The sequence below is a fragment of the Stenella coeruleoalba genome (genome assembly GCF_951394435.1).
Source record: "Stenella coeruleoalba genome assembly, chromosome: 1".
Classification (NCBI taxonomy): Eukaryota; Metazoa; Chordata; class Mammalia; order Artiodactyla; family Delphinidae; genus Stenella; species Stenella coeruleoalba.
In genome coordinates, this window is record NC_137169.1 from 104,828,408 (window position 1) to 104,852,945 (window position 24,538).

At 43.4% G+C, this 24,538-nt stretch overlaps 1 long non-coding RNA gene across 1 annotated transcript in view; it reads left to right on the plus strand.

Annotated features, from left to right (window-relative positions):
- Nucleotides 1–23,053, plus strand: part of LOC307194656 — a 145,857-nt gene extending 122,804 nt beyond the window's left edge. The window contains exon 4 of the long non-coding RNA XR_013830602.1: nt 22,925–23,053. This is a non-coding gene — a long non-coding RNA (uncharacterized lncRNA). The remainder of the gene's footprint in view (nt 1–22,924) is intronic.
- Nucleotides 23,054–24,538: the final 1,485 nt, after the last annotated feature.

Here is a 24,538-nt window from a genome sequence, read left to right on the forward strand (position 1 = left end):
ACCAACCACACAGAGGCTCTCCCAGTTAGAAGTACAGCAACAACAAATATGAAGCTAAAAATACCTAAGATAATGCTTGAAACCTTAAAGTTTAAAAAGAAACTGATGATTTTAATGCCAGCGTTCCAATTGCCAACTTTTCCATCCTCACTTCCCTTTTTCCCTCGCTCTTATTGCTCTGGGATCTGGGATTACACCATCCAATAAAGTGTTAGTACTCAAAGCTTGCCTTGAGCCCTATTTTCTAAAAATCAGTATCTCTCTTTCTCTCTCTCTCTCTCCTCTCTCTCCCCCTACCCCCCACCACTTCTTTCTGACGGTGAACTATTCCCCTTCCTAGAGAGTTCACTTTAAAGGGTAAACACATATGCATTTTAAATGGTACTAATGCATCCCAGTCTGAGAAGGGAGAATATTACCTCTGAGGAATTCTTATCTGTATAGACTTCAATGAGCATGATTAGGTCTTCAGTAGAATAAAATCAAGGTTCTGATCCTCTTTTTGGTGGCTGCTGCAATGCTGAACTAAGAAAAGCACAGAGAAAGACAGATATATGGGATGCTTTATTTTTTCGGAAATAGGCTTTTGGTACATTTGAAATATTTCTCTGCACTTTTTTTATGGTGAAAACATGCATTCGGTCTTCATTACTATGGGCAATACAGAGAAGCCAAAATCCAAGGTGTCCACGCAAAGCCTCTCAGAGCCTTGGAAGGAGGTCCAGCTCCCTCCTGTACAACATGTTATACACAGACTTGTGCCAGGCACTGTTCTGTGTGCTTTATATGCCTTCATTTAATTACTTCTTACAGTGATCCAAGACATAGATATTATTGCTACTCCCACTTTCCGGGTGGGAATCCAAGTTCAGATTGCTTAGGTACATCCACAGTCACAAGGCCTGTGGAAGAAGCAAAGCCACGTTTGCCTGATCACAAAGTGCTTGCTCTCTGCCCACTGCACAGAACGCCTCCCCATCCAGCTGTTTCATTCAGGGTGCTGGATAGCTGCCGTTCTCAGTCTGTGGATGAGGGACATAGGTGCTCCCAGGGTGAGTGGTGAAAACAGCCCATGCTACAGGAACAGAAGAAGCAGAGGAAGCCCCACCCTGCCCTCAGGTCCCTTGTCTCAGTTTTCCACTCCTATCCATCCAGCTACCATACTTATATCCCTCTGTGGCAGATGCTCAAAGTCTAGGTCCTGGAGAAACCTTGGCCACTAACACATCCTTCCTCAGAAACCGGTGGGAAGGAGGGGCACCTGGGGAGCATTTCCTTCCCTTAATGGATCCTGGAAAGCTCAGGGGAGAGAAGGGGAGCGCTACCTGCTCAACACTAGTTATCCTCTCCCCACCCTGTAACTAGCCTCATTCCCCAGCACACACACCTTCAACCAGAATTTAACCTTCCACCTCCTCATGTTTCAAGTTTTTAGCAGATTACTTCCTCCCATTTTATGTAGACTCTTTAGTTACTGAGGAGAAACATCCTCAGCATCTTGGATTCTAAAAAGTTCACAGGCAACTGCTGTCTGCCTTTGATACTACTGCAGGTGGGCAGCACCCTTCCAGCCCCTTCTCCCCCACCCCTAGGCTGGGTTTCCTAAGCTGTATTCTCCCTCCTCAGCTCTAACACCCTCTTGTGGCTCCTGCCTCCTCTTTCTCTCCTCCTCACCCCAGTAAAGTGCCAGGCCTGTCCCTCAGAACATTAGAACATCAGCCCTGAGTCATATCCCTGCTACCTCAGAATCGGAATCATCCCAACGTAGCCAAACTCCAGCCAGCGTGCCGGAAAATATCACGACTTGCCTCTTCCAGCTGCCCTCCCCGGTGGCGAGGCCCTAGCCCCTCTCTTCTCTTTTCTTCACATTCCCCCTTCCCTAAAAACCTGCAGAACAGAAAGAAAGCAGATACGCAATGATGAAACTTTTAAAAATTCGTTCATTTATACAGTTGAAGCTTGAACAACACGGGTTTGAACTGCAGAAGGTCTCCCTCCACAGCCCCCCACCGACCCCCATCCCCGCCGTTCAAACCCGTGTTGTTCAAGGGTCAACTGTACACCATCCCTGGTTGCTTGAATCCACAGGGATGCGGAACAGCCTGTCCTAAGGCAGGGGCCAGCAATCGTACAGATGTGAGTGAAATGCCACAAGGCAGTTTGGGACTGCTGGAGATTAATGTGTCAGGCAAGGAGAGGCAGACACACAGACCAGGGGCTGGACCAGGGCCAGGTCATGGAGGGAACGTGTGTCCCACTATAAGGCATTCAGTCTTCACCCTGTGGTCACCAGGAGCCAAAACAGTTGTAACTAGTACAGTGACAAGATCTGAAATGGCTTGTAAAAATGACACTTTTTAGTAGGATAATATGGCTTACATTATTGCCTTTCCCAGGAGAGGTTTATATTCTAATGAAAGTTAGGACTCAAGCTACATAAATGAAACTCATTAATATTAGAATTCAGGAGTCATAGTACTGGAAGGAGAGGCATTTGGAGAAGATAGATTGAGACCTCGGTCCGTAGAAATCACACTCGGAGAATCCCTCAAAGCTTGATTTCCACATTCCCTACGCCCTGTCTGCCCAGTTCTCCATAACAGGAAGAACTTTAACAGCAGAAATTAAAAACAAAATCCCCGAGCCCAACACCCACCCGCAGCCCCCTCCTCCTTTTGTTAGAACATTCTGTAGAGAGCAGTGACTTAGAGGATCAAAGCAGTTACTTCCTCCCCTTTGATGTGTGGTCAGACAGGCTCTGATGTCAGAGGCGTGTTGCATTTCATTAGACCTGATATTAAGCTTCCTAGAGGTCAGGGCGACCAAGCCGTTTTAACCTGGCTAAAACCAGCTTCGTTCGGCTGGAAATTGCAGTGATCCTCAGCTCCCTTAAGACCCATTAGAAAATTATACAGATAAAGAAATTGGAGTGTAAATATTTTTTCTTGCCCTAAACTGCTTTGCGTTTTGAGGCTTCTCTTGAAGCTCACTTTTCTGTCAAAACAGGCCTGATTCTGCATTGTGACTTCATATGCCTTCCTAATGTCAAATTTTGGAGCTTCAAGCAGGTATGAAAAGGGGCAAGTTTGGGTTTGAAACACACATCGTTTTCAGCTGAGAGAGCCCTCTCTCTAAAACAGCTTTTGCAACCTCAGCTGATGGCAAGCCCTGGATTTTCCTTGGGCCGAGTTAGGTGAGCTCTGGCTAATGGCCCTAGATTTGCTAGTGCTATTGGAAGAACCAGAGTACAAACTCCAATTAGCTTCTCTCCAGAGAAAATATTTAACCATAAGTTTTCTCCTGTTCATAAGACAAATGGTTTAAACTGCACAAGCTGCACTTGTGCCCCAAAGGAGCATGTTTCTTAGCACTGCTTGATTTCAGACTGCATTCAGAATTTGCTATGGGAAACCCTTTTAATGGAAAAACCAAGACTTTCGCGAGTTAGATCTGCTCACTTCCCAGGCCAGATGGAGGACTTGGGCAAATCCCTGGATTCGTCTCGCCTCATGACTAAACTCATCCTCTGCAAAATGGGAGACTGGTCCTTAACACCATTCGGTGGGTGTCAGGCTTATACCCTGTCTCTGTCTCTCACATCCAGGTGACCTTGGTGTCTCTCTTAACCAATCTCAGCCCAGACTCCTCACCTATAAAACCTACTCAGAGCACTGTTTGGGGATTGAGGGGACCGAGGTAGCCTTCACTTCCCTACTGAAGATAACCTCTCACTCCTCTTCCACTTTTTCCTCTCTCTCTCTCTCTCTCTCATTTTCTCTCTACTCACAACAAACTAAAGATGACATACCCATTTGGGCCTTGGATTAAGCTTTTCTCTTTGGCTGGAATGCATTTACCGGACTTCCTTCCTATCCGATCCTATCCTATCCTATCCTCAAAACTCAGCTCTATTTTCTGTTGGAGGGCTTCTCTGAGAGTTAGTAGCTCCCTCTTCTGTGATGCTCCAGAATTTCAAATATATATTATGATGTGATAAGTACTGCACATTTATCTACCTGTTTCAGCTAGACTAAGCACTCCTCAAGGCAGGGATCAAGTCTTTTGTGTCTTGCTTTCCTTATACGGCACTTCTGTTAATAGTAATTAGCTACGTTGAATTTACTGCATGCTAGGCGATGTGCTCCTCATTCATTCAATCATTTGCTCACTCACCAGTGTTTACTGAGTACCTATAGTAGACTGTAAAGCCTGTTTTAAAATGCTTACCATATGTATGTATCCATACATTCCAAAAAGTTTAGCATTTGCAATTTTGAATACACAGGATGTTCTTGTCCATCTGCCCTCTGTACCAGTTAGTGGGACTTCATGTATTGGTAAATGCCTTGATCCTCAGCCTTGAACTCTGAACAGGATTGATAAGGAAAAAGAAAACTGTCTCTAAAACACAGTATACTGCAAATTAACAATACCAAACTCAGCTTCTAGGGAGAAAGGAAGATTGTCAATGAAAGAATTAGTACCTACTTGACATCAGACTTCTCAACACTGAAAATAAGAAGCCAAAGGGGTAATTAACATCTTTAAAACGTGGAAGGGAGAGAACCTTAAACCCAAAATTTTATGGTCTGCGATGACCTGAAGAGGGTGTCCTGAACTGAGGAGTATGTTCACCTCATTTGTGTATCTTGAGTTGGGTGAGAGGAAGCATGAAAAGTTTAAGCCTGAGTCGGTATTGCAGCAGAAGGTATGAGGAAAAGCAAAGTCTTTGTTCCCCCAAACACTCTGTTCCTAGGATGATATATGTGATCTCAATTCCTTGTTACCCCTGTACCAGCTGTGAGACCAGCTAGGTTTGTTATGGTGGCAGCCAACCCCATACTTAATCTGCTGCCTGTACTTCCACCAATAACTGACTTCACCACTTCCTCTTCCTTCCTAGTGATGAAAGGCATCTCATGTCCTTGTAACCAATGAGAGAGAGGCCAGGAAACATTTCTAATCACACTCACCAAGTTGTGGAAACCATGTAGAAACCATGAAGTTGGCCCAAAGAAACCTGTAGTGGCCAGGTTCTAGGTGTATGTCATCTGGGTGCAGAACCTCAATTTCTGGTTCCTTATTCTTGGCTATACTCTGGTGGTCAGAGGTAATAGCAAGACAAATGGGGATGATTGTGGAAGAGGATTTATTCCTGGAGGCTGTAATAATCTGCTGAACAGCAATCAGAACCTTACTTTCAGTTAATGCATATGTGTTCCTTTTGCATCAGGTACCCTTTCAGTTATGAGTAATAAATCTCTTATTTAAGTAATAGATCATTGAGGTTGTTACTTTGACTTTTGACAAACCATCAAGAGAGAAAGTCAACCCACATGGTCTGGAGAGTAAGGCATACATCAAACACAGAGACTAAATGTAAGCATTAGCAAAGAAGAGAGGCTTTGACCAAATGGACGAGGTGCCGACTCTTAGTGGTTAAGCTCTGGGCTAAATGCTGGAGACCAAGACAGACCTAGTCACTGCTCTCAGAGTGTGCTAGAGAATTTCCAAAGATGGCTACCACCAATTTTTCCCACTTTCTATATGTACATACCACTCCTTTATTGATGAGTGTTTATTTTTCCTCCCCTTGAATTTTTGTCTGCATAGACCAATAGAATGCAGAAGAAGCAATATCCTGGAGCTTTTGAGCTCAGGCTTTGAGAAGGCTTGCCATTTCTACTTTCTTCCTTGTAGAATCTAGCAACTATGCTGTGAGAAGTCCAAGTCCCATAGAGAGGCCACATGTAGGCACTCCCATCAACAGCTCCAGTTGAGAGTCTAGCTGACATCCTGCACCAACTATAGCTGTGTGGATAAGCTCCCTTAGCTATGTCCACCTGGTCCAGGCCCCAGGTGACTGAAACTCCTGTTGACACCATTTAGAGCAGAAGCATCATCCAGCTGAGGCCAGCCATCCTGCAGCATCGTAAGAGTTAATAAAATCACTGCTGTTTTCAGCCACTGAGGTTTGGGTGGTTTGTTATGCTGGAGTAGGTAGCTGAAACATAAAGCTTCTAGTTGAGTGGAGAAGGTAAGCATTAAATAGGAGACAATAGTAAAAAGTGATGAGTACGCAGGGTACTATGGGAGTATAGAGTATATCCCCAAGTTGAGAGCTTAGGAAGAGTAAGAGTTAACTCACTGAAAAGGAGATTTGAGTATTCCAGAGAGCGGCAAAGGCATGTGTGAAGGTGAGAAAGAAAGAGTGCAGGGCACATCTAAGAAGCCGACATAATTTTCACGCAATCTGATCTTGGCAGAGGACTAAGAAGAGAGGAAGACAGTAGTATTTAGAATTTGGAAATTATCAGAAGGAAGGCCTTTGAAGGATTGTAAACCTGAAGCAACATAAACTAATTTGTGATAAGTTCCATCATGACTGCAGTGTAATGTGTGTGAGTACTAACCAATCCAGCCACTTTTATTATACCCATTTTTTTGGTAACTGGATGGGAGAATGGAGAGTCTTTGGGAGTGTGAAACTCCCATCAGCACTCTTGGCTGGTTTAGGGCATGTGGTACTTTTGTTCTTGGCCATGGCAGCTCTGGTCCCCAGGCTTGGCTGCCTTCAAGTGAGCTAATGGGTGGGACTAGAACTGATGGTTTCCATATGAGCTGAAAGCCTCTTGGCATGGACTGGTACAACTCCATCTCCAGCATTAAACATTGTTGATCAGTCTGTCCCAACAACCCACCAGAGACGCCTGCTGTCTTTCAGGAAATTCCATGCTCCTGGGCCAAGCCCATTGTTTGAATGCCCCTGAACATCTCCCGAGGAGCTGCTCTCAAGCCTGGCCAGAAGGAGAAATAGATACAGATCCAAAGAGACTGGAAAATTTGGGCAGGAAGCTATAAAATGAGATGCAGCTTGGAAAAATACAGATTGTTACATCTGGGAGAGAGAATAATATATCACCAGCGATCCCTGCACCACCACCACCCCACCCAACCCCAGCAAATACATAAATATATGCAAGCCTAGGAGCAGGGGTAGATTATTGTCAAACAAGCAAGGCTCAAACTTCAGTCCCTCAATTGTGCAGAACCCTTCCAAGGCCTTGGGAGAGCCTAACAATGTGTTCTTCATATGTTTTTGTAAATTTGCAAAGGTAAGCTACTCTTGCATCCTTTTTCTTAAGTAGGACGCCGTCCCCCCAACTGTACGAGCTTCATGCTGCACAAAACCCACATCTTCCCTTGGGCAGGCTGAAATGTCCGATGGCAAATCCGTGACAATATTGGTGGTCGTTCTGCTAAATAAGAACCTCTCTTCCTAGCTCTTGTAACTGTTGGAATAATCCCTTCAAGCTGTATATAATGAAGTTAGGCTCAAACCCTTTCAGGCCACCTCTCTGGGCAAGGCTGTGGGCAAATACTGGGTTGGGCTGTGCAGGCAGAGCTAGTGCATCATGTGACTCTAAGATGGGTCTTCAGCAAAGTCATGAAATTAAGGAAATACATTCTGATACCACCAGCCTTTCTGACGGTGAGCTTCTCATGCAGTCTTCCTCTCCCTCCCCTTCACCAAGTCTTGCCTTTGGTTTTAGAGCCTGGTGGATTATGTTCACGCTGAAGTAGACGTGGCTGATTATTGACCCAAGGTATTTGGGGATGGAGGTCACTGTCTTCCTGTTACTGGGATTCAAATCCTTAAAGTTAAAGAATTATATTCTATCAGTAGAATTCATTTCAGAAATGGCTAGTAGGGACCCAGAGGATCTCTGAGAAGCCCCTTTAAACCGTGGTGGGCTTGAGGGTTAGGCTGTCACTCTGTGAGGGTTGACTCCTGGGAGTCTGAAAGGCTTGGAGCAGCAGGAAGAAAGCTTGAAATTACTTTTTTGAGATCTCATATACAGTTTTGATTATATTGCACACAGAAGAATGTTTTCAACTATTTCCTATGGAGTAAAATTGTCCCCATAGGAGGATGCAGATGATTATCCTGAGGTCCCCATACCACTTAGCCAGCTGTCACATGGACCCACGGTACATGTACCCCAGCTGGAGAAGCCCACTTTCACTCATTTATCGTGGAGCTCGCGGGAGCGGCTCTGGCTCAAAGGAAGGCCTCCTCACGGCATGGGACAAAAAGGAATCTCCAGTATCTGGAAGGTTTTCATGCATTTTATGTCTCCAATTGCATTCCTTCAAGGCTGGGCTTCTTAGCCAGTCCCCGAACAGTGCACTGACATCTGGCAGGACCAGCATCCCCAGGCTGGCTTTGTGAGAGGCACTGGAGAAACACGAGAAAGGGTGTTTGTTGCCAGTGGAGGTGCGCCTGGCTTGGCTAAGCTGAGCTCACCCTTTTGGGGCCCTGCAGGGGCTGCCTTAGCCAGGAAAGCGCTTCTCATTGCCAAAGCCTGGAATCCATGCCTTTACCAGTCATCACAGAAAGAGCCTCCCATCTGGTTATGAGTATCCTTATTCTCTGTGCTCCTTTGTCTGAAGCTTAATGATATCACATTTACTAAACAATAATAACTTCCAGTTAATGAAGGCAGGCAATGGACTCCTGATACTGAGCAAAAAGGTACCCTAAGTGGGCTTGGTCTTTGACTACTTCCCTGTCCCCTCCACTAGCTACGTCTTTGTCCCCCACAGGAGTTCCCTGGACACAGGGCTTTGGTGATTCAGACCTACAGTCACCCCTCCAACAACAGTGAATGTACACTGAGGGTCTCAGACTTGGTGGCTTCGTCCTCTTAGAAATTTGCCAGAAGAAGATTACAGAAGGATGGCAGACTTAACACTAATAAATAAATCTTTAATGATAAACTCTGAAGCACCTACAGAGGAGTTTGTTTTGTTTTGTTTTACAGTGGGCCTTCCCAGCACCCCTCAAATCATCATTCTGCCTATGGAAAAGGCAAGTCCTACCAGGAACCCCTTCAGTGGGCTTTAGGACTTCCTGACAGCAAAATCTGCTCGGGCATTCCAAGCTCCCAGCATTGCTCAGTTGAATCAGGATTCATATTTCAGGAGATGGAGAAATGTATTTCCAAATCCCAGAAGGGATCCCTTGGGCCAAGTTCTACTCTTTCAAGATGCAGTCATTGCTGCAATGACTAGAGCTTGTAAAGATACCCATGAATTTCCACACACTGCCTGCCCAAACCTCCTAGCCTCAGGGCTGGATGAGGAAATCCCCAGCCAGAGAAGCCTCTGCTGAAGGACCTCTGGGGTCCTTGGTGATGGATGCCCTTGATCTCCTAGTAAACCAGCCCCAGCCAGTGAGCTTCATGGAGTCCCCCCAAAAAACAAAAGGCCGTGCCAGTCTGAGACATTTGTTGGTAAGATTTCTCATCCGTCTATTCCTTGACTTATTACTGGCCACCCAGCTTTCGAGGCCACTTAATTCTCTGATTTCTTCCCACTTTTTCCTCTAATTCTGTTCTCGTCCCCTCTATACACACAATACCTCCACCATACCGTCCTTCCTCCCATCTAGTCATGTCTCAAACTTCCTGCTTTATTTCCCAGGTGCTCCTTTCAGGCCTAGCTCACTTGGGAAATGCTCACCCTGCTTTTGTGCGGGATCCTACGCAGCCCTGCCCACAAGTAGTCCAGCCCCACAGCGTTTCCCCCTCCCTCGGTCGGCAGTGGAAAGCTGGGCTCAAATAGTGGGTCCAGCATGTTCAAGGTCCCTGCAGAGGATTAGGGAGAAAATTTCAATAATTGCAAATGAATTCAAATTATGGGGAAAGCACCAGCTGTGATTTAAGATCAGATAAATAACAATGCCAAGGGGGAGAATAAGAGGGTGACACTGAGAATATTTACCTATTTATTTTTATTTTTAAATTTTATTTATTTATTTATTTTGGCTGCCTTGGGTCTTCGTGGCTGCACGCGGGCTTCCTCTAGTTGCGGCGAGCGGGGGCTACTCTTCTTTGCGATGCATGTGGGCTTCTCATTGCGGTGACTTCTCTTGTTGTGGAGCACGGGCTCTAGGCGCTGGGTCTTCAGTAGTTGCGGCACATGGGCTCAGTAGTTGTGGCTCACGGGCTCTAGAGCGCAGGCTCAGTAGTTGTGACGCACGGGCTTAGTTGCTCCTCAGCATATGCGATCTTCCTGGACCAGGGCTCAAACCCGTGTCCCCTGCATTGGCAGGCGGATTCTTAACCACTGCGCCACCAGGGAAGTCCTATTTATCTATTTCTATGGTCATCCTTTAACTTCAGCTAAATGACTGTGATTTGTGGCCCCATTATCCTGGCTGGTTACTGTGAGGAGCCAAGGATAAAGCAGTTAATCTCCCTGTCAGCTTGGCTCTAAATACAAGAGAGCCTCTCAGCACATCAGGGCCATCTGTGTTATGGGGTCACTGCTCCCTGTAACAGCCTCTGGCAGGAAACAAAAAACGCTTGTATACTGGCTGTGTTCCCTTGCCCTGGACTCCATCCTGTTTGGGTGGGCCTCCCTTGATTGGCATACATGTGAAGGCATCTGTCTGTTTCCTTCATCCTAGTTTAGGCTGAAACTGAATTTTTCCAAAATCTGTTATGTATTTAGGGTGTGTCATGCCCTGAATACTGGGTTTCAGTGCTATTGGAGTAACTTGTACAATTAATTACACTTTATATACGGGCAATTAGGACTTGAGTTGGCATGAAGCGTATATATTGGGCTTATGTAGCATGCAGATGCTACATAAGAACTAAATGAATAGCTAACACTTGTGTAGTGTGCTGTCGTTTGCAAAGCACTTTCACGTGCGTTATCGCTTTTGGCCCTCACGATGACCCCCTTGAGGTAGGCAGCAGAGTAAAAAGCATTATTACTCCCAGTTTACAAATGATAGATATGGGACTCAGAAGAGTTAAAAGTGGCACAGTCAGAACCTGAGATTGCAAATTCCTCTAAAGAATTTGCAGGCTGAAAAATATGTGGCTTCAGCTCCAAGAGTTCTTTAGTTACTTTGTTTGAAATTCTCTGTCATTAGCCTGCATTGACTTTCTATTTAACGTCTTTATTGAGGTATAATTGACACACAATAAACTGCACATATTTAAAGTGTACAACTTGATACGTTCTGACATATGTGTATACCCATGAAATCAGCGCTATAATTGAGATAATGAGCTTATTCATCGCCCCCCAAAAGTTTCCTTGGGCTTCATTGTAACCGTTCCTTTTCGTTCCTCCCTACCACTCCCAGGCAACCACTGATCTGCTTTTCTGTCACAATCCATTAGTTTGCATTTGTTAGAAATTTTATATAAATAGGATCATACAGAATGCACTTTTTTTAAAAATTTGGCTTCTTTTATTTGGCATAAGATTCATTCATGTTGTAGTATATTTTTTTTCTTTTTTTTTCTTTTTTCCTGCAAAGGATTCTGTTCTATGGTTACACCACAGTTTGTTTATCCATTCACCTGCTGATAAATATTCGGGTTGTTTGCAGCAGTGTTGGGCTACTACAAATAAAGCTCCTATGAACATTCATGTACAACTCTTTATCTAGACAAATGACTTCATTTCTCCTGGGCCAGTATGTAAGAGTAGAATGTTTACATTATATGCTAGGTGTATGTTTAACCATCTGTGAAACTCCCAAATTTGTTTCCAAAGAGGATGGGCCATATTACATCCCACCAGCAGTGTAGGAGAGTTCAAGTTCCTCCCCATCCTTTCCAGCACTGGTAGGATCAGTCTTTTTATTTCCTCAATCTGATAGGTATGTGGTAATATCTCGTTTGGGGTTTAATTTGTATTTCCTTAAGGACTAACAATGTTGAACATCTTTTCATGTGCTTATTTGCCATCTAAATATCTTCTTTGGCAAAGTATCTATTAACACCTTTTGCCCATTTTTTAATTGTGTTGGTTGTTTTCTTATTCTTAAATTTTGAGAGTTCTCTCTAAATACTAGACACAAGTCATTTTCAGATTTGTGCTTTGCAGACAGTTGCAGTCTGTGACTTAGCTTTTCATTCTCTTAATAGGGTCTAAAATTTTTATATTAACTCTAATTTATCAACTTATCCTTTTATGGATTGTTCTTTTGGTATTATATCTGAGAAATAGTTACCTAACCCAAGGTAAGAAAGGATTTCTCCTATGATTTTATAGTTTTAGGATTTACATTTAGGTCCATGATCCATTTTGAGTTAAATTTTTATGTGGTGAGAGGTTCATTTTTTGTGTATTGGTCTACTGTGTTTGCCCCTGAACTCTATCAAAATCAGTTATCCATATGTGTATACTTCTATTTCCAGACTCTCTGTTCTATTCCATTAATCCATTTGTTTGTTTTCATGTCAATACCACATTGTCTTGATTACTGTGATAGTTACTTTTACATGCCAGTTTGGCTAGACTATAGTACTCAGTTATATAAACAAACCCTAATCTAGATGGCGCTGTGAAGGTTTTTTGTTTTCTTGGTTTTTTTTTTAGATTTTTTTTTTTGTGAAGGTATTTTGTAGATGTGGTTAACATCTACAATCAGTTGACTTTAAGTAAAGGAGACTACCCTCAGTAATGTGGGTGGATCTCATCCAATCATTTGAAAGGCCTGAAGAGCAAAAACTGAGGTTTCCTGGATAGGAAATTCTGCCTCAAGACTTAATATTAACTCCTGCCCGAATTGCCAGCCTGCCCTTTAGATTTCATACTTGCAGTCCCCACAATCATGTGAGCTAATTCCTTAAAATATATGTATCAGTCAGGGTTCTCTCCTGTATAAATCTATCTGTCTATCTATCTATAGGTATGTCCCCCTATTGGTTTTGTTTCCCTAGAGAACCCTGACCGACACGATTACTGTAGCTTTATAGTAAATCTTTCAATCAAATAATTTTAATTCTCCAACTTTGTTCTTCTTTTTCAAAGTCTCTTACTCTGTTCATATAGTAAAGCAAAGAAAGAAAAGGTGACATTCTGCTGAGTGTTCAGGAGGGATGTCCAAAAAGAAATGGTCTTACTTGGATCATAAAGTTGGGAGGTTTTCTACAAATAAACCTAGTAAGATGGGTGTTATTCCATTTCAAGAGAAGGAAACTGCTTGAAGCAAGCCCTCAAAAGAATAACTTCTCCAAAATACTCTGGAAATTGGAGTTATCCAGTATGGCTAGAGAGTAAATGATATAAAGGAAGAAAGGCAATATGTTTGAAAACATATCTTGGGTTAGTACCCTTTCATTTGCAGATGAAGAAACGAATTGAAACTGGCTTCTGGCTTCCGTATAGAAAGGACTTTGTTAATACAAATAACTGAACAAGGTTTACAGCTTCAGGCATGACTGGTTCCAGAAAGCTCATTCACTTTCTTCCCCCCACACCACACCCACTGTCATCCCTGCTTTTTTTCTTTGTGGTTTCAGTCACAGCCAGGGCTTCTCCATTAGGTGTACCCTGACAGCTACAGGTTTATATTACCTGTATCACTTACAGTTAAACAAAAATTATCCCAGAAGTGAGTCTCGTTAGACTAAGTGAAGTTACATATCTACACCAGAACCAGAAACTGTGTTCTAGGATACACTGACTTGCTAGACCTGGGTCATGTGACCATCATTGATGGGGGAGAAATGTAAGGTGGAGGACAGAGATGGATATCAGCGGAATTACCACAACCTTCTCAACTTCCCCTCTCAGTGACAAGTTTTTGCAACTTTGGCATTTGTTTTTTTCATTTCATCCTTAAGACCTTCTATTGACTGCTGCTTTCTACATTGCTTCTTTCCTTTAAAGAAAAAAAAAAAAATGTCTGAACTCCCACTTCTTTCCCCTGAAGTATCTGTACCACAATGTGTGTTTCACCACATTTTGTTGTCCCTGGTTGTCAGTTCTCTCCAGTTTATTGCTGTCACCACTGGAGTTTGCAACAGCTTTCAATTTGGCTCCTTTGTGAATCTCATTAATATGCAGTTATCACCTCTCTCAAGACCATTAACAGACATTAACCAAAACCAAACCTAATAATGAAATCTGAAGATTCTGTGGCAATAACTCTTTCACAGGAAACTAGAGAACTTGACAGGGGAGGAATTTGGGTAAGAAAATGGAAAGGGCCTCCTTTCCCAGCACACAGAGTTTTCATTAATCCCAAAAGGAGACCTTGAGGGGAAAATGAAAGAAGCACAGTGTAAGGATAGAGAGATAGAAAAATATATCCAGCATCTGTTCCTGTAAATTTAGGGTAAAAATTACAGCCATGAGTAGCTAGCTGCAAGGTTTGGAGTCTGAGGTTACAAACTATGGTTTAAACGAGAACCCAATGAGCAAGACTAAATGGGAGCAGTTGACAAAAAATTTTAGCTGTTCTCCACAGTCTGAAATATTCACTCTTTGGTGTTAGAGTGTGTCAAGCTGCTTTTTTCTGGGTTGGTGGTTCAGTTTTAGCCTGGGTGTCATTCAGAGTATGATATCCTTACAATGCTGAAAAATATAAGCTTCTTCTGTTGACCTGCAGTTGGAATTGTTTTATGAGTTGGAGCTTATCCTATTCTAGTCGCTGTCGATCTTGACTGATCTTCATAATCTTCAAATCCATTGATTCATGTGTATTATCCTCTCTCGTCTGGACTACCACAGCAGCTTCCTAGCTAGCTGGCCTCCTTACTTCCATCCTGTGCTCCACTCCCCATTCCACACCCAATCCCTTCCCCTTACTAAAGTCAGCAGGAACCTCTCCAAAACACAAATGCGATATCACCTTGCTTTTTTCATAAATGAATAAACTGAAGTGCATAGAGGAGCCATGTAGTACGGCAGACACTGTCACCAGTGCCCTGCTTTGTGTATATGGTAAGAAAGTAAAAAGCAAAAACCACTGAATGGATTAAGGATATGACCCTTTGAGTGTAGTTTGGTTACGTGCCTACTTCTGTCCATTGAGTTGCAGGGGGGAGTCATGTGAGTTACTTCTAGGTTGGAGCATTTATGACCCAGGGTAAGGGCCTCCCATGTTTCGGGAGTGGTGGCAGAGCCTCCATCAGCTGGTTTTCTATGGGATTACAATGAGCAGAGCTTCCCTGCCAATCTGCATTGAACGTATATGAGTAACCACAACCTTGTTGTTTCAAACCACTAAAATTCTAGGGTTGTTGTTTACCAAAGCATAGCCTAGACTATTATGACTGATATAGATGTTAGAGCTGGAAGAAGGGTGATATTGTAACAACAACAATAAAAAAAACCCTCCAATGCGACCCCCAAAATGTGTGGCATTGGCTAATTTATAGACCAGGTGGTAGGTGGTAAGAAAACTGATGTTGGAGGCTGGGAAGTTGACAATCCATGTTATTTAATGGGAAAGCATTTGATAAAACTGTCACCTTCAGTCATTTTGGAGGCATATCATGCACCTAATTAATTTCAGATCCATGAGGAGAGGTTGGAAAACAGAATATTGTAGTGTGTGCTGGTTTTAGTTGGCAATATGTAGCAGGGTGCTAGAGAAAACTTAAAACTTCAGGGACTAGGAGGGTTGCAAAATCAACTGCTTCTCAATTCTTAACCATAAAAGATAAGGATAAGAAAGTCTGTGATCAACAAAGGCTAATTAAAATTCAGCCTTATGGGAAGGATCAAATAGAAGGTATGGTCATGATACACAGTTGTTAAAACCTCTGAATGGAGTAGAGTGTCTTAAAAATTCAGTGAAGGGTGGGGTACCCAGTAAATAAAAAATAAAGATGTGACACTTAAGTCTAGGGATAGACATGGGAGTTAGAAAGAAAAGAAAGAGCAAATATGGAAGCCATCTTTCAGAAAGGACTGAGGGTGTGGTTAGCAGCACATAAAGCTAACTGAAATCCAATAAATGGGGAGTTTCAGGCCAGTGAGGTTTTGAGAGTTATACATCAAGGAATCATGGGCTTTGACTAAAAAGATGGTGACTGTTAAGACCTGGGCTTCTAGTCATCTAGGGCAGGAAGTAGACTGGGATAAATTCTTAGTTCCCTAAGAAATCATATTCCCTAATGCCTATTTTAGATGTAGTCAGAGGGATAAAAGAACAAGAAGAACATCCCATAGGGTGGATACAGAAGGGATAGAGAAAAATGGATGGGGGAGCTCTTTCAACCTGATGAATCAAAGATTAATCAAAGTACATTTCCACTCCAAGCAGGGAGCCTCAAAAGGTTAACCCAATAGAGTTCAGAATTTTTGCAGGCCAGTATTTGCTGTGTGTCTCCATTCTTCCTTCTTTTCTGAATGAGGTGTTTATTGAGGTTACCATGCCCCTAGTCTATCACTATGAATTGAGGAGTGGGGACAGATCACTTGGATTTTTAGTTCATACCTCTTGAGATAAAAAGATGCCACATCCAGACCTGACGTAAAAATTAAAATGTAAGATACCATGAGGAAGGGACTTCTATGCTTCATTCAGAGATCCTAGACTTTGAATTTAATACCTGACCTGGGATATTTCAGCTGCCTCCTTGGGGAGGGGATGAGTATGTTCTGCCCTATTAAGAAGGCAGCACTAATTTTGGAGACTGAAGCCAGACGCTAGCAGGTATTTCTACTGCTGGCCAATATTCAGCTCACCTTTCCTTTGGAGACATAGAACATTGTACTTCCTCACACCCTCGAAGCTAGACACGGCCATATGATAAGCCCTGACCAATGAATTGTGTCCAGAACAACCGTGAGCCAGAGTATTTAGATGACAATACAAAACCCTCTGACTCAGCTCCTTGCCAACTGAGATGACTGTGGATAACTTGAGACATCTTATGCCATGTAGAGGAAGGAGGCTGCAAAAACCTGGGTCCCTGAGTGCCTAGAATGAGCAGAGGTTTTCTGCCAACCTGATCTGGACATGCAGTGTGAGTGAGAAATACCCTTTTGTTTCAAGCCACTGAAATTTTAGAGCTGCTTGTTATGCAACATAACCTTTCCTATTCTGAAGGATACACTTACCTTTCACAAAGGCAGAAAGAAACGATGGAACTAAGACGTAAATTCAGTTCTGTCTGGCTCAGAGGTCAAAGCTTGGCCACTACCTCACTGTCAACTGCAAGGGGATTACTAAAGCCAAACCTTGAACTAGGGCTGATGAGTAAAATTCAGCACTGTACAGCTTCCAAAAAATTAAAGCATGAAGATGTTGTTAAAACATAATGGGGTTGGGGAAGGACAGAGAGGGAGCCTAATATGATTGATCAGACAGTTGGGGAATGAAATTATAACACTTTACCTGGATTATCTTATTTTCCTCATGTGAAGAAGATGTAAATTAGACATACTTAAAAGAGATTCACTCAGGGAATTGCATGAGAATTAGCTATAGAAGTAAGCATTAATTTATTATGTTCTACACAGAAGGTTCTACAACAAACTCTGAGTGTCATGCAGCTGTGTGTGTATAGTGAGGGGTAGGATGGAGGTTGGGGGTAAGGGGGCCAGGATGACAAGTGGGAAGGAAAGAATTGATAATAGTTTGAATAGGTGAGTGAACCAACTTTAATATCTCTATTTAATCTTAGACAGAAATTGCTAAAAGGACTACAACAGTTGAAGTTCGAGCTAGGAATTTTAGCTATTATACCATAATCAAGAAATACATTTAGGTATTTGTAGAATTTGTGTACTTTTATATTTTCCTTGAAAAGTGTAATATGTTTGATTCTTACTTTGTTTACTTAATGTTATCTGTTTTAATAAACTTTTTTCCCCATCACTATAACAAAGGAACTTTGTAATTATAAACCTCTGTAGGAGGTTGAGCCTAATGTTGTAGTCTGGAATTCCAGAGATTGGTAAATCTTGATGAGACACGTTATTACTTTACTGACATCTCGTGGCCATGTAGCTTAATTGCAGGAATATTTTTTGGTGTGGCAAGTGAAATGTGAAGATTGATCTTCAAATCATGTTTGCAATTGCTTTCTAATTTCCTTATTCTTCTATTTATTACTTTCTTTGCCATATTTAATATCATTTTCTCTAGCCCATCTTTCTCTTTTTCCCTTTTTCTCAGATTCAGCATTTATTTATGATCAATAATACATAACCTATATACATACCCAAGGTACCCAGCACATTTCTGAAGGGAAAAGTCAGAGAAAACACTGAGCCTGCCAGAGTCCTGTATCCAGGATTTCAGAGCTTCCCGAACACATGTAGTAAGAGATCTACCAGAACTTCCATTCATTCATTTATCTAACATTTACACAGGCCCCACTGTGTCCAGGTATGATATGAGGTGCTGAGAATTTTGAGACAGAAACTGCAGTACTTGCCCTCATGGACTTTACTCCCTTATAGGGAATAAAATTAATAATTTCAATATAGTAGGAGAGGGTAATCATATATCACTCTGGAGCATCCCAAATGCTCAAACATTGCCCTTGCAGACATTTTTAATCACTTTCATCTGAGCATGAAGCTCTTAGGAACAGCCCATGTGTACATTACACAGATAAACCCATCCTAGACCTGCCTCTTTTCTCTCCATTTAGGTATACTCAATACAGGGATTACAAAATAATGTATGTAAGATGCTTAGGTCAGTACCTGGAATTCAGGAAGCACTTGAAATGTTAGCTGATGCCATTCCTCCATTTGTGTACTCACTAGACTCTATGCCAAGCACCATACTGAGAGCTGGGGATACTTAAATTAAAAGACAGCCCCTGGCTTTAAGGTGTTTATGAGACTAGTGGAGGGAATCAATATGAAATGAAACAAGTAATTTCAACGCATGTGGTCATTGTCAGATTAGCAGATAGGAGCAGGAGAGGGAGGACTAAGTTAGTCTGGGGAACCATGCATAGCTAACCTTTGAACTGAACTATCTTATATAAACTAGATTTGCCCAGGATACCAAGAAGAAGGGAATTCTATTAGAAGGCACAGTATGAGCAAAAACATGAGGTGCAAGAGCACATGACCTATTCAGGGAACTACTAGTAATTCAGGATTACACATGCATAAGGTGCAAGGAGAGAGAAGTTGGGACAAGGCTAGAAAGGTAACAAGACCCACACCAGGAAAGGCCTTGCAGGACATACCAAAGAAATTAGAATTCGTATGATAGACCAGGAGTGGTTCAGACTGGTGGCCTGAGGGCTTCGCAGCTAAGAGATGTTTTGTTTGGTGTGCACAGAGGTTTGAAAAGCCACATACCTAGGCAGGTCACAGTGCAAACAGCTGAGTGTATATTGTTTTACCAATGGTCCATACCCTGAGTTTGTGTTGCCTGTAGATGTCTGTGTTGAAAGCCCAGTTCAACCTGATGGATGATAGAAAACCACTGGAGAGTTTTGAGCAGGGGCATAGCATGATTATATTTGTTTTTCCCTAGTGGTAACATGGTACATGAGATAGGAGAACTAAGAATTAGTGATAGAGACCAGTAAGGGACTGTTAGAATAGTCCAGGTGTGAGAGCCTGAACAGGGGCAGCAGCAGAGGACATGCACAAAAGATTGGTTTAAGAATGAGAAGAACTGGCAGGACCTGGTAAGTAATTGTTTGTTTGGTTAGTTGGTGCTTTGGTAGTGGGTGGTGGGCAGTGAACAAGAGGGAGGAGCCTAAAATGACTCCCAGGTTTTTAGCTTGGGCAGTTGAGTAGGTGGTAGATGGAGGTACCATTCCTAGAGAGAGGTCCCACAGGATGTGAGGGCAGGTGAGGGAACAAGGTCATGTGTTAGGTCTGGACAGGTAGCGTTTAAGGATTATGGTGGACATTCTGACAAGGATGGTAGTTGGGTTGGATCACAGACCAGTAACAAGTTATGGAGTTGAAATTGGAAGTGGAAAGGTTCTCAGGCACCAAATCCACACATCTTACAACTCACAGAGCAGGGTCCTCAGGCTTGGAGTCAGGATAAGAATCTACTAGCTCTTGCATGGCTGCTCCAAAGAGTTATAAAAAGAACAATAGTGATAACAATAGTAATTGTAATATAGTAGTTGTTTTTGATGAAATTCTAATTATGTGTGAGAGCCTGAATTGTTTCATTTATTCCTCGTAACAACCTTATATAATAGTGTGCTTATTGTCTCCATTTCACAGATGTGAAAACTGAGGTGTAGAGAAGTTAAATAGCTGGCCCAGGTCACATAGTGAGTGAAGGATTGGAGCTGGAACCTGTCTTCAGAGCTCCATGCTGGTTACCACTCCATTATTCTGGCAGCTTAAGCAGGCAATGTAATATGAGGGATACCAGGGAGGTTGACTTCTTTTGATAAATTTCCACCCTTTCCCCCAGTCTGCACAAGTACCTGAAATTTTAACTTTAGAGATGTATTTCTTATGGTCTAGCTGGTTTATGATGAAAATTTTCTTAAATCTCTTTATTCAGGATGAAAAACCCCTGGGAGTTGAAGATCTGGTGTGAATTTACAGAGGTTCTCAGCCTGACTGCATTTTAGAATCGCCCTGGGTTTGGGCGGGGGTGTTAATTGGTCTGCGAAATCCCCCCTAACACACAGATATACGCCATATATATATATATATATATATATATAGTTTTAAACAGTGATTCAAATTTGCAACCGGTGTTAAGAACCAATGGAAATTCAGTAAGATGTAAATTCTCAGTGAAATGCAAATCAGAGACTCTGGGCATGGGCCCCAACAATCTGTGCTTTCTCAGCCTCCCAGATGACTCTGGTCAGTCCTTTGGTGGAGTTTAAAGAAGAAAGACTAAAACAGGCACAGGGAGAGGATCCAGCCTTGGGCACTGTCCCTCCCCACGTGTGGATTTACTGATGTGTCCGTTCACCCCAGAGGTTCTTGGGCAGAGTTGATTCTGCTTCTTCCAGGAGTATTTGTGGGGAGGTGACAGCAGCCCGCTGGAGAGAAAGGCCGGAGCCTCTTGCCTCCCTGAAGCATCTACTAAGAAACGTGCGATTTAATGCATGGCCAGAAGGTGGCTCCACACTCGGTCCCTCCCTTCAGCCTTTCTGGGAGTCAGGAGTCTAAGGATCCAGGGTGATGCAGAGACTGTGGGAGTGGGACTCAAGAGATCTGTGGGTTGGAAGACTAGGTTAACCAGAACTTGTTTTTTTTTTTTTTTTTTTTTTCATAGTTTTGAGGTAGAGGAAACAGATACCACTTGCTCTGAGAGTTATGTGAAGGGAGGATGCCTCCTCATCCCCGGTGAGCTAAATGGAACCATACTGGGCCCTCCTCATGCCACACAGGAGAGATACTTTTCTTTTTTTCTTTTCTTTTCTTTTTTTTTCGGTACGCGGGCCCCTCTCTGTTGTGGCCTCTCCTGTTGCGGAGCACAGGCTCCGGGCGCGCAGGCCCAGCGGCCATGGCTCACGGGCCCAGCCGCTCCGTGGCATGTGGGATCTTCCTGGACCAGGGCACGAACCCGTGTCCCCTGAATCGGCAGGCGGACTCTCAACCACTGTGCCACCAGGGAAGCCCAGGAGAGATACTTTTCAAGGGAGTGAAATGTTTTATTGAAGAAACTCCAAGGAAGGAGGAAAGAAGCCCAACAAAGGGGAAGCCTGACAGGTGGGCAGATGGAAACAGCCCCTTTCGTGCATGTGGCTAGAAGCTGCAAGTCCATCCCTCGGAAGGCATAGCAGCTGTCCACAGGTCCGGGATGCCTTTCATCTGCCTCCTCTTGGCTTTGGACTGATGGGAACTGAGAAATCCTGCGAGAAATAGAAATGGGGGCCCACTTTCAGGCTCCACTCAGCTGATAGCAAATGGGGCAGAGCCCCTGGAGTCTGCAAACTGGGGCCTTCTATTCAATTTTGCCACTTCTATAAAATAAGGCTAAAAGAGATCTCTTTTCCTGAGTGGTTGTGAAGATTGAGGGAAATTATGTATGGGAATTGCCTGGCATGTAACAGGTACTCAACAAATGTCTCTTCAATGCTCCTCTTTCCCAGAAGTTCTCAACAGCTGTATGGTCAAAATATCATGGGGCTTCCCTGGTGGCACAGTAGTTGAGAGTCCGCCTGCCGATGCAGAGGACACGGGTTCGTGCCCCGGTCCGGGAAGATGCCACATGCCGCGGAGCGGCTGGGCCCGTGAGCCATGGCCACTGAGCCTGCCCGTCCGGAGCCTGTGCTCCACAACGGGAGAGGCCACAGCAGTGAGAGGCCCGCGTACAACAACAACAAAAAATCGTGGACTAGTCATTTATTCCTTAGGTCAGTTTTCTTAAGAGGAAAGGAAGTAATGAGACCCTCTTCTCCTGGGACAGTAAGAAACCACAAATGTGAGCTCCCAATTAGATCCAAGGGATTATTAGTTAGCAATAACTGTACTTTGGATAAACTCCTCAAGTGCTGATATTGCTACTCCACAAGGATATTAATGAATAATAGGTAAACATATCTTTTCGTTTGACAGTTTACAAAGCTTGAGGGCCGTTTCAGTGATCATGGCTTGTACTTTTACAGGTCTTATCTTAGCCAGTTAGATAGTCATCAATTAAAAATTTATCAAGCATGTTAAATAATATTGCAAGATACAGATGGACTCCCTGAGTTGCCACCATTACTTTTAGAATACATCTAGGGGCTATGGGAACACAGCCCTTTCCCACATAGTTCTAGAGTCACCATGTTTTCTACAACAATAATCTGGTTAAATATTCACTCCACAGAAACATGTCTATTGAAATGTTCTCCAGACCCCTCTTGATCGCCAAATGTAGAGGAAGCATCAGTCTTTATCCCACGGCTGCTCTGCACATGTGTCACCCTGGACCTCCTTGCAGACCTTTGGTTTCAGTGAGGCTATCGGCTCCTAGCTCGTATCTTTTTTTTTTTTTGCGGTACGCGGGCCTCTCACTGTCGTGGCAGAGACAGTCATGCTCACCACAAATAATATTTGTTCCTTTACATTTCCCAGCCCCTGCATTTAGGTGGGGCCATGACACCATCTCTGGCAGTGATATGTGAGCAGATGTGATGTATGTCGCTTCCAGCTCAGGGGGTAGAAGGCCATGTGGGATTCTTTAGTCTCTCTCTTCTCTTGCCAGGGTGACTGAGGAGGACTCGTGTTCTAGAAGCTGAAGTTACAAGATGCTACAGCTTTGTCAGCTTGGGTCCCTGGATGAGGATGCAGAACACAGCCCCTGAACAACACATGTTTGACATGTAGTATGACTGAGAAATAAACTTTTGTTTTTTTTCTTAAGCCACGGAGATGTGGGATTATTTGTCACTGCGACATAACCTGTTCTAGCCTGACTTCCAAGTCTAACACCTAGCCAAATGTTGACACACTGTAGTTAATAAATAATTTTTTAACGAATCAAATGAATCTCTCTAGCCCAGACTGCTTCCCACTGTTTCACGTTTATTCCTTCCAGTCTGCTACTGGACAAATCCACTTCTCTGAATTGCCCCTCTTCCAGCACTCCAAACTCCTGCTGGCAGTGCCATGGTTTCTCCAGTCATTGAATCAAGAAACACAGGTATCAACGGAGACATTTCCAGCGCCAGCCACTCCAGTCCAATCACTAAATGCGTCTAAAATTACCTCCTAAATATCTCTTCAGTCTCTTCATCAGCTCTATTTATTTTATAATTTATTGATTGATTTTGGCTGTGCCAGGTCTTAGTTGCAGCATGTGGACTTCTTAGTTGTGGCATGTGAACTCTTAGTTGAGGCATGCATGTGGGATCTAGTTCCCCAGCCAGGGATCGAACCCAAGCCCTCTGCATTGGGAGCATGGAGTCTTACCCACTGGACCACCAGGGAAGTCCCTTCGTCAGCTGTATTGTGACTTCCCTAGTTATAGAGCTCATAATCTCTTTTCTGGAGTAGTGGAATCGAATCTTGAACGCTCTTGCTATCTCCTGCCCTGCCCTCTACCCATCATATCCAGCCTCCCTACTCTAGGCAGAGTGAATATCAAAATTAAAAACCTAACTCTGCTTAAGACATTTGTGGCTCTCTGTCATTTACAGGATGGAGCGCAAGCTTCTTGACTTGTCAGGGAGTCTTCCTGGCACACATGACCTGGATCTCACTTGCACTTTTAGCCTCATACCTTGCCTCTCCCCCACTGTCTTTTCCATGTAATACTACTGGATTACTTGTAGCGCCACCCACGTTATGTGGTCTCCCGCCTCCTCCCCCAGCTCTGCCTGGCTGGATCCTATGAATTCTCGAAGACTCACCCAGACATCACCTCTGCCAAGTCCCCAACCCTTGCCTGCCCCCGCCCCCGCGTTTCCACAGCGCTCAGTTTGTATTTTCATCACGGTGGTAGTGGTTGCATTGCAGTCCATAGATGTGAAGATGAACACGCTCTACCTTATGGCAAGGATAGGCCCAAAGATCTTTCTTTGACTCCGTCAGGACATGTTTCATTTGGACATTACTGGGTTCTAGATCTCTGTCTAGTAGGGTCTCAGAAAAATATACCCGAGGAGTACTCAGTATATAGACTTCCTTCTTTCCATCCTTCCTTTCTTCCTTCTTTCCTTTCCTTTTTCCTTCCCTCTTTCCATCCCTTCCTTGTTCCTTCTGGCTTAGGGGTCAGAAAGCCTGGGTTCAAATCCAAGTTCCACCACTTATTAGCTGTGTGACCCTAGAAAAGCTTCATAACTTCTCTGAGCCTTATTTTTCTCATATGGAAAAATGG